This window comes from Pongo abelii, chromosome 3, assembly GCF_028885655.2.
Source record: "Pongo abelii isolate AG06213 chromosome 3, NHGRI_mPonAbe1-v2.0_pri, whole genome shotgun sequence".
Classification (NCBI taxonomy): Eukaryota; Metazoa; Chordata; class Mammalia; order Primates; family Hominidae; genus Pongo; species Pongo abelii.
In genome coordinates, this window is record NC_071988.2 from 33,209,145 (window position 1) to 33,222,851 (window position 13,707).

At 34.5% G+C, this 13,707-nt stretch overlaps 1 long non-coding RNA gene and 1 pseudogene across 1 annotated transcript in view; one reads left to right on the plus strand and one right to left on the minus strand.

Annotated features, from left to right (window-relative positions):
• Nucleotides 1-13,707, minus strand: part of LOC112133120 (uncharacterized) — an 86,747-nt gene that overhangs the window by 64,751 nt on the left and 8,289 nt on the right. Inside the window, exon 2 of the long non-coding RNA XR_002914787.3 lies at nt 12,515-12,680. This is a non-coding gene — a long non-coding RNA (uncharacterized LOC112133120). The remainder of the gene's footprint in view (nt 1-12,514; nt 12,681-13,707) is intronic.
• Nucleotides 9,869-10,280, plus strand: LOC112133119 (large ribosomal subunit protein eL31-like; annotated as a pseudogene).

Consider the following 13,707-nt stretch of genomic DNA (forward strand, 5'->3'; position numbering starts at 1 on the left):
GCCCTGGTGGAGTAGGTTCACAAGAAGATCTCCTGACCCAAGGGTTGCAAAGATTCATGTGAGAAGTGTGGTTTCCCAAGACCACTCATCCACTCACCACTTCCCAGGGCAGGGGAGGTTCCCCTGGCTCCATTTTGCTCCCAGGTGGGTCGTTGTCCTATCTCTTCTTCATTCTCCTTGGGTCAAGTTGTTTTCTTGATTAGTCCCAATGTGAGTACCTAGATGCTTCAGTTGAAGGTATTGTAGTTACTCGCCCCTTCTGCTCCTCTCTGTGAGAGCAATGCACACTAGCTGCTTCTAGTTGGCCAGTTTGACCACTTCCCTCATAATATTATAAGAAACTTATTTTATATTATTCAAATAATATTATTTGATAAGTTTAGAAGATGAAAAAAGAAAATTAATTACCCGTAATCTCCCTACCTGGAGCCAATAATCTGTATTTTCTAGAACCAATGGTCAAAAATTAATGTAATTTTCATTTTGTATATAGGGGTGTGTGTGTATATATATATATTTCCTTTACTCTCACATTCTCACAGTATTTAAATAATTCAACCAAAACCAAGCCTTCATTTAAAAATATTTTCTCTCAACATTACATCATTCTTAGTTTTGTTAAATTATTAAATTTAGTTAAAGTGATTTATATGCATACAGTTTTTGTCAGATTTTTGAAGCTCATTAACATTATTAATCCTCACATCAAAACTATTATCTTATTTTTTAAAACTCAGGAAACTGAGGTTCAAGGAAAATACTTAATTGGCTGAAGTCACAGGATATAATGACCAATACTTCCATAATGGTCCTTATAATCTAAAATGCTTAAAATCTTCCACATCAGTATACTGACTTCTTATCATTTATACTAGGTGATACATGAATGCTCTATTGTTAGATATATGATTGCTTCCAATCCTTCACTAAAGATGTTATGAAAGCAATTGCAACAAAAGCAAATTTGACAAATGGGATCTAATTAACTAAAGAGTTTCTGCACAGCAAAAGAAAACTATCATCAGAGTGAACAGACTACCTACAGAACGAGAAAATTTTTGTAATCTATCTATCTGACAAAGGCTTAATATCTGGTCTACAGGGAACTTAAACAAATTTACAAGAAAACAACCCCATTAAAATGTTGGCAAAGGAGATGAAGAGACACTTCTCAAAAGAAGCTCAACATTACTGATCATTAGAGAAATGCAAATCAAAACCACAATGAGATAACATCTCACCCCAGAAAGGATGGCAAATATTAAACAGTCCAGAAACAACAGATGCTGTCAGGGCTGTGGCAAAAAGGGAATGCTTTTATACTTTTGGTGGGAGTGTAAATCAATTCAACCATTGTGGAAGACAGGGAGGCAATTCTTCAAAGATCTAGAGGCAGAAAGACGATTTCACCAAGCAATCCCATTACTGGGTATATACCGGCAGGAATATAAATCATTATATTATAAAGAAACATGCACATGTATGTTCATTGCAACACTATTCACAATAGCAAAAACATGGAACCAACCCAAATGCGCATCAATGATAGACTGGATAAAGAAAATGTGATACATACACACCACGGAATATTATGCAGCTATAAAAAGGAATTAGATAATGTCCTTTGCAGTGACATGGATGGAGCTGGAAGCCATTATCCTCAGCAAACTAATGCAGGAATAGAAAACCAAACACCACATGTTCTTTATAAGTGGGAGCTGAATGATGAGAACACATGGGGGAACAATACACACTGGGGCCTGTTGAGGGGATAGGGCCCAAGAAGGGGAGGGAGAACATCAGGAAGAATAGTTAATGGATGTTGGGCTTAATACCTAAGTGATGGATTGATTTGTGAAGCAAACCACCATAGCACGCATTTACCCATGAACGTAACAAACCTGCATATTCTGAACATGTACCCCAGAACTTAAAAGCTGAAGAAAAAAATAAAATAAAAGTATAAGGAAAAAATAATAACAAAAGAAGAAATAAAAGAGAAAAGAAAGATGTTACCAATCTCTTTCTAAAATTTTCTATTTTTATTATTTTCCATATAATAAATGCATAGAATTAGAATTAAAGTAAAATATACTGCATTTGTATGGTTCTTGCATTTAGATTTCTAACATACTTTCTGGAAAGTAGCATCCAAATAACACTCTAAGTCACAACATTCATGAGGAACCATTTCATAGAGATAAGCTGCTAGTTGTTCTCCAAAAGTCCTCACTGCCTTCTTCAACAGTGATTAAAGATTTACATGGCACATTGTTGACCAGCTAACATGTTAATTTCCCAGCTTCTCTTGAAGGCAGGAGTGGCCATATGGCAAGAATCTGGCTAATGAGTTATAGGCACAGGTAATACTTGCAATTTGGGGTCCAAGCTTCTGAAAAAAGAAAAAAGCATACATTTCTTCTTTCCTCAGTTGAAAGTTGGAATGATAAAGTAACAGTGAGTCATCACTGATTACAGAGCAAAGGTGAGCGATTGAGTAGAAAGATCTTGGGTTCCTAAAAGCTTCAACCCAGCAAATAGCCCTAAACCAAACTGATACACAGCATATGTGTGCTGTGTATGTGTGTGTTCTGTTGGTCATATGTTTCTCAAACTTTTGTTGTAGTGATTTAGCCTATATTGTTTCATAGACACACCACACACACACACACACACACACACACGCAGTATGCTGATGGGCTTGCTTACAATCACCTTTTCTTTTTTTAATGTATCAGTGTGGCACCTCTTTATTCATCTGATTACTACTGATTTTCCAAATGCTTTTTTTTTACTTGAAATTTTCATTTTGAATTGCTTGTTTTTGCATCTGGCTTCCGTTAACATTTATCTCTCAGATTTAGAGCAAATAATTTGCACTCTGTTTCTGTTGGATTTTTTTATAATATAATATTAAATAAAAACAAAACAAACACACAAAGAGTCCACACTAAACATATCAAATAATGACAAACGACCTGAGTGCTGTCCCTCAATTGTAACTATCTATCTATCTATCTATCCATCTATCTATCTATCTATCTATACTGATTATGTGGGTTTTTGCAGAACAATATTTTTTTTTCCAGTGAGCAGCAATATAGTGACAGGAGACAACTTATTTCCAAGGAAACAGACGAATTGCAAGTTACAGGCAATGTTTAAATCATTTAAGATTTATATACTTTCTAATCTCAATGTTGAAATTCTCAAAAAGTCTTTGTGTTATGGTCTTGAATATGTGTCTTCATGTGTTTCTGTCTTTGATGTCTATATAGATGTCTATATATCTTCCTCACATCATGTTGTAGTTCTCATGTAAACAAAAAGTTTGCATAGTGTCATATAAACTAACAGCTAATTACTTTTTCTTTTGGCAGTTTCAGAAACTACCTATGAATTGCTTTGGGATTTACTTCTGTAATAGCCACATTTTTTCGGACCTGTTTATGGAATAAACATGCACTTAATTTTTACTCTTTATATAGAAGCTAATTAAGAAAAGGCAAGAAAATAGAATGCAATGACAATAGTGGAGCCCAGGATATCAACGGGGGATCAATATTCTTACCTATAGACAGAAACTGAAATAATCAGTTTCTGAGTGCTGGGACAAAATACAGAAACCCCCAAGTCTCTAGCATAACGGAGAGATGAGGGAGGCAACTTGGGCCTGAGGCAGTAAACTTTTCCTTGTGGTGTAATCTTTCTACTACTCCCAGATCCCCAGATATACAAAACGAGATTGATGTTCTGATTCATCCTTAAAGATTTTATTGTAATCTATTCAAAATATGACCCACAGGATCAGGACCACAGCAATTATGGGGCTAAAAAATACTCCAGGAAGCAGAATGTAATTTTAACATAACTAATTTTTTTTTGGTTTTTTTTTTTTTGGTTTTGTTTTTTGAGACAGAGTCTCGCTCTGTCTCCCAGGCTGGAGTGCAGTGGCGCGATCTTGGTTCACTGCAACCTCCGCCTCCCGGGTTCAAGCAATTCTCCTGCCTCAGCCTCCTGAGTAGCTGGGATTACAGGTGCCCGCCACCACGCCCAGCTAAGTTTTGTATTATTTTAGTAGAGACGAGGTTTTATCATGTTGGTCAGGCTGGTCTAAAACCCCTGACCTCGTGATCCACCCGCCTCAGTCTCCCAAAGTGCTGGGATTACAGGCGTAAGCCACCGCGCCTGGCCATAACTTCTTATACATGTGTTTGCCAAAGGTACTAAAAGAAATATACCCAAAACTTTCAAAATTCTTTATCTTAAAAAAATCAACTTTTATCATATTCCACAGATGCTTCTGTGGAGCACTCTCTCAAAACCCATCAAAGGTTATCTGATAAGCACATCCTAATCTTTTCTTTTCTTCTTCCTTCCTTTCCTTCTTTCCTTTTTTTTTTTTCCCACCCCTTGAGACCGAGTCTCGCTCTGTCACCCAGGCTGGAGTGCAGTGGTGCAATCTCAGCTCACTGCAATCTCCTCCTCTTGGGTTGAAGCAATTCTCCTGCCTTAGCCTCCCAAGTACCTGGGATTACAGGTGCCTGCCTAATTTTTGTATTTCTAGTAGGGACTGGGTTTCACCATGCTGGTCAGGCTAGTCTCGAATGCCTGACCTCAGGCGATCTGCCTGCCTCGGCCTTCCAAAGTGCTGGGATTACAGGCATGAGCCTTTTTTAAAAAACATTTTTTTGAGACAGAGTCTCATCCATGTGTTCTCATTGTTCAGCTCCTGCTTATAAATGAGAACATATAATGCTTGGTTTTCTGGTTTTGCATTAGTTTGCTGAGGATAATGGCTTCCAGGTCCACCTATGTCCTTGCAAAGATATGATTTTTGTTCCTTTTATGGCTGCATAGTATACCATGGTGTATATGTGCCATACTTTTTTATCCAGTCTATCATTGATAAGCATTCAGGTTGATTCCATGTCTTTGCTATTGTAAATAGTGCCACAATGAACGTACAAATTCACGTACCTTTGTAATAGAATGATTTATTTTCCTTTGGGTATATTCCCAGTAATGGGATTACTGTGTGAAATGGTATTTCTGATTCTAGATCTTTGCCACACAATCTTCCACAATGGCTGAACTAATTTGCCTTCTGAGGGGACACATTGTTATCTATCAATTCTACACATGAGAAGTTTATAAATTGGAGAACTATTTTTTTTTTTTTTTTCAGTGATAGGGTTTTGCTATGTTGCCCAGGCTGGATTCAAACTCCTGGGTTCAAAGGATCATCCTGCACCAGCCTCTCGAGTAGTAGCTGGGATTACTAGCACATCACTATGCCGGGCTTAGAAACTCTTTCTTAATTCCCTAATTTTAAATATCACTTCTGTGTATGAATCATACATTTAAGTAATTTGTATATACAAATTCAATCACTTTTTAACATGCATTTGGATAAATATTAAATTAAGTAATATATCTAATATGTGTAAAATTTTTTAAAATTATATCTAACCCTATTTACAATTTATGAAATTATTTTAAGCTTTTTGAACTACATATATAATTAAACAGAGTTAATTTTCTCAAACATTGCAAGCACTTAAGAAAGTAGTTAGTTATTGAAAAAACTAAGGTCTTACTAAGCCCATGAGAACAAATATGCTAACTCAAACATAAATTTAGTATTTAGACTGGGCGCCGTGGCTCATGCCTGTAATCCCAACACTTTGGGCGGCTGAGGCGGGTGGATCACCTGATGTCAGGAGTTCCGGATCAGCCTGACCAACATAGTGAAACTCCTTCTCTACTAAATACAAAAAAAAATTAGCTGGGCATGGTGGTGTACATCTGTAATCCCAGCTACTTGAGAGGCTGAGGCAGGTGAATTGCTTGAACCCGGGAGGCGGAGGTTGTAGTGAGCTAAGATTGCACCATTGCACGGCAGCCTGGGCAAAAAAAGTGAAACTCTGTCTCAAGAAAAAAAATAGTATTTAAAATGTTCAAACATCTTAAAAAACTATCAGAATGCACATAAAATCAATGATTTTAAAATGTTTGTTAATTATCTTGTATATTTCAAAATAAGTAAGTATTGTTTTTTGTTAGTTTGTTTTTAAATCTTGGGATGATAAATTTCTTCATTCACTATAAGGGTAATTATAGAGCAGCTTAGATTACTTGACCTTAATGCCGAAATAGAACTTGGGTATAGATGAGGTTAATTGGTTAAATAATTGCCATTATACACAGCCTATTAATGAAAGTGACTCAAGAACAAAAGCACTTTGAACTTAGATGTGACATCCAAGACTATCTCAGAGAATGACAGTATGACTAATTATTATGGTTTTATTTTTTCTTGTATGTAAATTAGGTTTTCTAATAACCACGTCTTTCTCCTAGGACTTAATCAACCATATTGATTCCCATGTTTTAAAACATTTTCCTTTCTACTGGAATAATCCACAACTAATATAACAATACCAATGGAGACTTGCATTAAAGTCTTCTGATTTTAATCGGTTTTTGTGTAAAAGCACGTGTCATTATGAACAAGGAATACAGCAACACTTCAGAGTTTCCAACTTTCTCAACACACATGTCAAGTTAATCAATATAATATTATCTTCTAATGCACAGGCCACAAATGCATCCACTACTTCTGAGGTATGAATAAAATATTATTTGTTGCTGTAATTATTTTGGCACCAACCAAAGCTCCTTAACAAAAGAATATGACGTTTAATGGAGTATATCCAATGACTTCATGTTGGGGATTTGACGAGAATAACTTTCTTTCTCACTTTTATAGCTTTCATTTTTAATCACATTATGAAATTTGTAATGCTCTGTTCAAGAATTTTGTAAAGACCAAATATGATACAATTCACTCTTTCATTGTTTTCAGTTTTTAAAGATGTAATTAGGACGTTTTTAGAAGATTTTCTTCTTTACTTTTTCGCCTTTATGTCTATAATTTCTTGTTATTCTGTTCTTATCTTCTAAATATATCATAATTACTCTCATATTTCATCCCAATTATCCATCGAATTTTAAAATTTTGTACAATCTTATTCAAAAGTGAAAAATATACATTATTTATACATTTTTTCTTAAATGCTAAAACTAAGTTAAAACCAAAATATACATATCATAATCAAGAAATATTTAAAATTAAGTAAAATGATAGAGTTGACATAATTATTTTTAAAATTACATTTCTTTATATATAAGAATAAAACCACTCACAGTTCTAACGTTCAATGTAAAAAAAACATATATTATTCATGCCTGCTGGTCATGTAGATATATAAATTTAGTAGTTACAGGAATTATTTAGTACCAAAAGAATTCATTCATTACCATGTACAACTATTGTAAAACTCACAACCAATCATGGGTTTATCCAAAATCTCAAATTGGAAGGCAAACAAAACAAGCAAATGGACAATTGAAGCTATTGAAAAATTACATTTTGCTATACAGGAAACTATTTCATTTCAGGTAAAACAGAGTAGGACCTGACAAGTTCATTAAGTCTGTGCGTATTTTTCCCAAATGCTTCAGTCCCTCCATCAATATTAGGAATAGAGAAATCCACAACACTCATGACCTTGAGATGCAATTGTTTTCAGAACTTAGGACAAAACTTGTGAAGTGCTTGCCTGGAGCATAAACCATGTTAGTCACTGGAGCGATGCTATGTCAGCACTGAACACTGAATCCCAAAGAAAACTTAGTAATGCACTGTGAAGTATTTGGGGATTGTAATCGGTGAAGACTTCTAAAGAACAAACCCAAGGAGAGGCTCATCTGTCTCAGGTTTTAGAGCAGTCACAAGGAATAGTGTCTATTTGTTACAGATATTTTCTAACGGTTTTGGTTTTTCCTTGCAAAATTCTCTTAGTAAGACAAAATCTATCTTTATCTCACCCTTTGAGCTAAGGTAAAAAATAAACGTTATGTTAAGAAAAAAATATGAGAAAGTTACATTTTAAAGTATTAATTAGTTCAATAGCACTAAAAATAAGTATACATTATTTTCTATATTGATTTCAATTTGAGAGAAAATGTCATAAAGTTTAAATAAAAATAACTAATAGGATTATTAATATATTGTTTTGAGACACAGTCTGACTGTGTTACCCAGGCTGTAGTGCAATGGCACAATCTCAGCTCACTGCAACCTCTGACCCTCAGGTTCAAGCAATTCTCCTGTCTCAGCCTCCTAAGTAGCTGGGATTATAGGCATGCACCATCATGCCCAGCTAATTTTTGTTTTTTGTTTTTTTTTAGTAGAGACAGGGTTTCACCATTTTGGCCAGGCTGGTCTCGAACTGCTAACCTCAAGTGATCCACCTGTCATAGCCTCCCAAAGTGCTGGGATTACAGGTGTGAACCACCACATCCAGCCAAAATTATTTTAAAAATACCTTCATAATTATACTTATGGTCACCCATGAATATCTGCATTTATGTACATAAAATACATACACATGAATATTTGCGAGTAAACAATTTACATCCTGATGATTTCTGTACATCTTACACCTCAAAAAATTATAATCTCTACCAATAACTATTTTTGATATCAGGCAAATAATTTAGAGTTGCTGTTTCTTCATCTTTATAAGAAGAGTAATAGTCTATTATCATAATCATAGCATTGTACACAAATCAAAGCCACCAAAAATACACACTGCTATAAAAAATATAAAATGATGTCATACTCGTGAGCAACCACTGGGTCAAACAAGAAATAATTGAGACTAATGAAAATAGTAACATAACATATTGATGTGGTTTGGCTATGTCCCCACCCAAATCTCAACTTGAATTGTATTGCCCAGAATTCCAAAGTGTTGTGGGAGGTCCCCGGGGGAGTTAATTGAATCAGGGGACTGGTCTTTCCCATGCTATTCTCATAATAGTGAATAAGTCCCATGAGATCTGATGGGTTTATCAGGGGTTTCTGCTTTTGCTTCTTCTCATTCATTTTTTTCCCTTGCCACCACGAGCAAGAAGTGCCCTTCACCTCCCGCCATGATTCTGAGGCCTCCACAGCATGTGGAACTGTAAGTCCAATTAAACCTCTTTTTGTTCCCAGTTTTGGGTATGTCTTTATCAGCAGCGTGAAAATAAACTAATACACACATGATATGCAGAAAAGTATGTTCTAGAAGGAAAGTTTATAGAAATAAATATCTACATTAAACAAACAAACAAAAAATCTCAAATAGAAAGCCTAATGTTACACAAAGGAGTAAAAGAAAAGCAAAGCCTAAAGTCAGTAGAAGGAAGAAGATTACAAAAATCAGAACAGAAATAAATGAAATAAAGACTTGAAAGACAACAAAAAATATCAAAAGAAAGAATACATCAATAAATAAAATCATAAATAAAATGGAGACATTACAACTCATACCACAGAAATATTAAGGATCATAAGAGACTGCAATGAACAATTGTAAGCCAACAAATTGTATAACCAAGAGAAATGGATACATTTCTAAACACATGCAATGTACAAAGACTGAATTACGAAGAAATAAAAAATCTGAACACACCATTAACGACTAAGGAGATTAAATCAAGGCAAACAAAACAAAAAATAAATAAATAACAACAAAAAGCCCAGCATCTGATAGCTTCATGGCTGAATTCTACCAAACATTTAAAGAACTAATGCCAATTCTTCTCAAACTCTTCCAAAAACTTGAAGAGGAGGCAATACTTTTAAATTCATTTTATAAGGCTAGCATTATCCTGATACCAAAGCCAGCTAAGAACATTACAAGAAAAGAAATTACTGGCCAATATCCCTGATGAGCATTGGTGCAAATATCCTCAACAAAAAATATTAGCAAACTGAATTCAACAGCGCTTTAAAAGACTTATTCACCTTCCTTTCCAACGTGGACCTGGCAGAATGGCTCCAGCAAAGAAGGGTGACGAGAAGAAAAAGGGCCGTTCTGCCATCAACGAAGTGGTGACCTGAGAATACACCATCAACATTCACAAGCACATCCATGGAGTGGGCTTCAAGAAGCGTGACCCTGGGCACTCAAAGAGATTGGGGAATTTGCCATGAAGGAGATGGGAACTCCAGATGTGTGCATTGATACCAGGCTCAACAAAGCTGTCTGGGCCAAAGGAATAACAAATGTCCCATACTGAATCCGTGTGCGGCTGTCCAGAAAACATAAGCTATATACTTTGGTTGCCTATGTACCTGTTACCACTTTCAGAAATCTACAGACAGTCAATGTGGATGAGAACTAATCGCTGATCATCAAATACATCAAATAAAGTTATAAAATTGCAAATAAAATAAAATAAAATAAAAGACTTATTCACCAAGATCAAGTGGGATTTATTCCTGGAAGGCAAGGATGTTTCACTGTATGTAAATCAACAAACAATAGATCATATTAACAGAATGAAGAACAAAAACCATATAATCATTTCAATAGATAAAGAAAAAGCATTTGACAAAATTCAACATTCTTTTATGATTCAAAACTCTCACCAGATTAGGTATAGAAGCAATGTACTTCAACACAATAAAGGTCATATATGACAAGCTCATAGCTAACATCCTCCTCAGTGGTGATAATCTGATTCTTATAAAGTCAGTAACAAGATAAGGCTACTCAGTTTCACCACTTCATTCAACATAGTGCTGGAAGTCCAATCAGAGCAATTAGGCTAGAAAAATAAATAAAAGACATTCAAATATGAAAGAAGTTAGTCTATATTTGTAGATGGTATAGTCTTTATATAGAGAAAACCCTCAAGACTACACCAGAAAAGCTGTTAGAAATAACAAACTAATTCAATAAAGGTGCAGGATACAAAATTAACATACACACAATCAATAGTGTTGCTATACACTAACAATAAACTGAAAAAAGAATTAAGAAATGGTCTCATTTATAATAGTACAAAAAATACTTAGGAATAAGTTTTACCAAGGAGGTGAAAGATCTGTATACTAAAACTTATAAAACATTGATGAAAGAAATTGAAGAAGACACAAATAAATTTTTAAAAACCTCATTTTAATGGATTGAAAGTATTAATATTGTTAAAAAGTTCAAACTATTTAAAGTGATCAACAGATTTAATGCAGTCCCTTTTAAAATTCCAATGACATTTTTCACAAAAATAGAAAAAAATTTGCAAAATTTGAAGGGAATGTGAGAAGACACTGAACAGTCAAATAAATCATTAGAAAAGGGTTGGCTACACTAGTTATCTCATGTAATTAGTGTGATTATCTAGTCACACTAGATCATACTACCTGATTTCAAAATACATGGCAAAGTTCTAGTAATCAAAACAGCATGGCACTGGCATGAAACAGACACATAGCTCAATGGAATAGAACAGAGACACAAGAAGTAAATCTAGGCATTTATGGTGAACTAGCCTTCTACAAAGATGCCAAGAACAAACATTGGGAAAAGATGGTCTCTTCAATAAGTGGTGCTAAGAACACAAGAAATCCACATTCAGAAGAATGAAATTGGATCCTTACCTCAAACCATATACAAAAATCAAATCAAAATGGATTAAAGATTACATGTAAGACCAGACACTAAAAGTTATAGAGGAAAACATAGGATAAAAGCTTTTTGACATATGTCTTAAAAATATTTTTAGGATAAGACCCCCAAAAGCACAGGCAACCAAAATAAAAATAAGAAAAATGATATTTCATGCACCTAAAAGGCCTCTGCTCAGCAAAGAAAACAACCAACAGAGTGAAAAGACAGTCTGAAATTGGAGAAAATATTTGCAAATGGTATGTCTGATAAGGGGTTAAGGAACTCAAATGAAAGATTACAAATATTGGCAAGGATGTTGAGAAGGTAACACTTTTACACTGTTGATGAGACATGAATTAGTACAGTTGTTATGAAAAATAGTGTAGAGGTTTCTCATAAGATTAAAAATGGAACTACCCATATGATCCACCAGTCCCACTTCTGCTTCAAATGAATTGAAATAAATATGTCAAAGAGATATTTGCTTTCCCATGTTCACTGCAGCTTTATTCACAATAGCTAGGATATGAAACTGATCTAAGTATCTAGGAAAAGTCAACTGGATTTTTAAAATGTGGGGTATATATACATAAACAATGGAATACTATTTACCCGTTAGTAAAAAAGAAATCTGTCATCTGTGACAACATGGATGAACCTGGAGGATATTATGCTAAGTAAAATAAATCAGGCTTACAAATAACTTTTAGTCAGACAGGAAGAATAAGTTCTGGGGCTCTGTTGTACAGCATAGTGAGTATAGTTAATAATAATATACTATATACACAAAAATTGCTAAGAGAATATATCTCAAATATTCTCACCCTATACATACACAGAAATAATAAATGTGTGCATTACAGGATATGTTAATTAACTTGATTTCATTATTATACAATGTATATAGATATCAAAAATACCATAAATACAATTTTAAAGGTAATCCATTAAACATTAATAGAGATAAAAAAATAAATCAAAATAAAAGTTAATAAGTCTCTCACCAGCTTTAAGGTCAAGGAATATCTTTTTCAATGACCTGGAACCACCTCTCTGAAGTGTAATCATCAAGGAAGATAGCACCCCCATCTCTGAATTTCTGAAATGGTAGGAGCTTAGCCTTGGGTTTAGGGGGCTGGTTCTTACTCCAAATTGCGAAACTGCCTCTTGCTGTAAAAATATGGTAATTTGTTTTTTCCTTTGAATAAATCCAATTAGCTAACACAGATGGTCACCTCAATTACCAAGTGAATGTAGGATCAACTATGTGTGACAAATGGTACTATCAAGTCCTCTTACTAGAGGACTAGTTATTACTTATTAGGAAAACATATATGTAATGGATTGTACCTGCTTGAATATATAAAAGGGTGAAATTTCTTTGTTTGCAATCTCTTTAGCAAATTGCCTGTGTGCATCACATTCTGGTTTAATGCTAGTCGGTAATATTTTTACTTTCTTTTTTACCTTTGCAGAGAGGTTTTCAGAATTGGGAGGAGATTTTGTTTTTATTTTTACTAACAATTTTGGCAACAGAGATAGAATGAGTTTTCCATTTTCTGAATTGAGTGGTCCAGCTGAAGGTCTTGTGGGCACACAACACTCAGGTAAGATACCGTGAATTATTATGCCTCTCTTTTCACTCTGAACAATTTTGGAATACCAGTCAAATGAAATACCATCTTAAAATTCAAGATTTTACTATTAAATAAACATCAATAATACAGGCTCTAATTCTCATCAGGATTACTATAGTTGGAAAATAAATGACACCAGAAATGTTGCCTGGAAGTGTGTCTCTTAAAAGAGTTAATAACTTTCTATTATATTTGAATAAGTGTATGATAATTCAGTCTAGCAGTAGACTGAGGACAGTTCTTCTGATTTGAATAAATTAAATGAATGTGTTGAGGTTCATAGACAGGCCTTGTTACATAAGAATATGTTCTCTCATCCCCCAAATTCATAGGTTGAGGACCTAACCTCCAATCGGACTGTATTTATAGATACAGCATAAAGAGATAATTAAGGCCAAATAAGGTCTTAAGAACAGAGCCCTTATCTCATATGACTCATGTTCTTATAATAAGAGGAAGAAACACCAGGGATGGAAACCACAGAGAAAAAAAGGCCATTGTCACGTGAGGATGCAGTAGGAAGATGACCATCTGCAGGTCAAGAAGAGATGTGTCTTGAG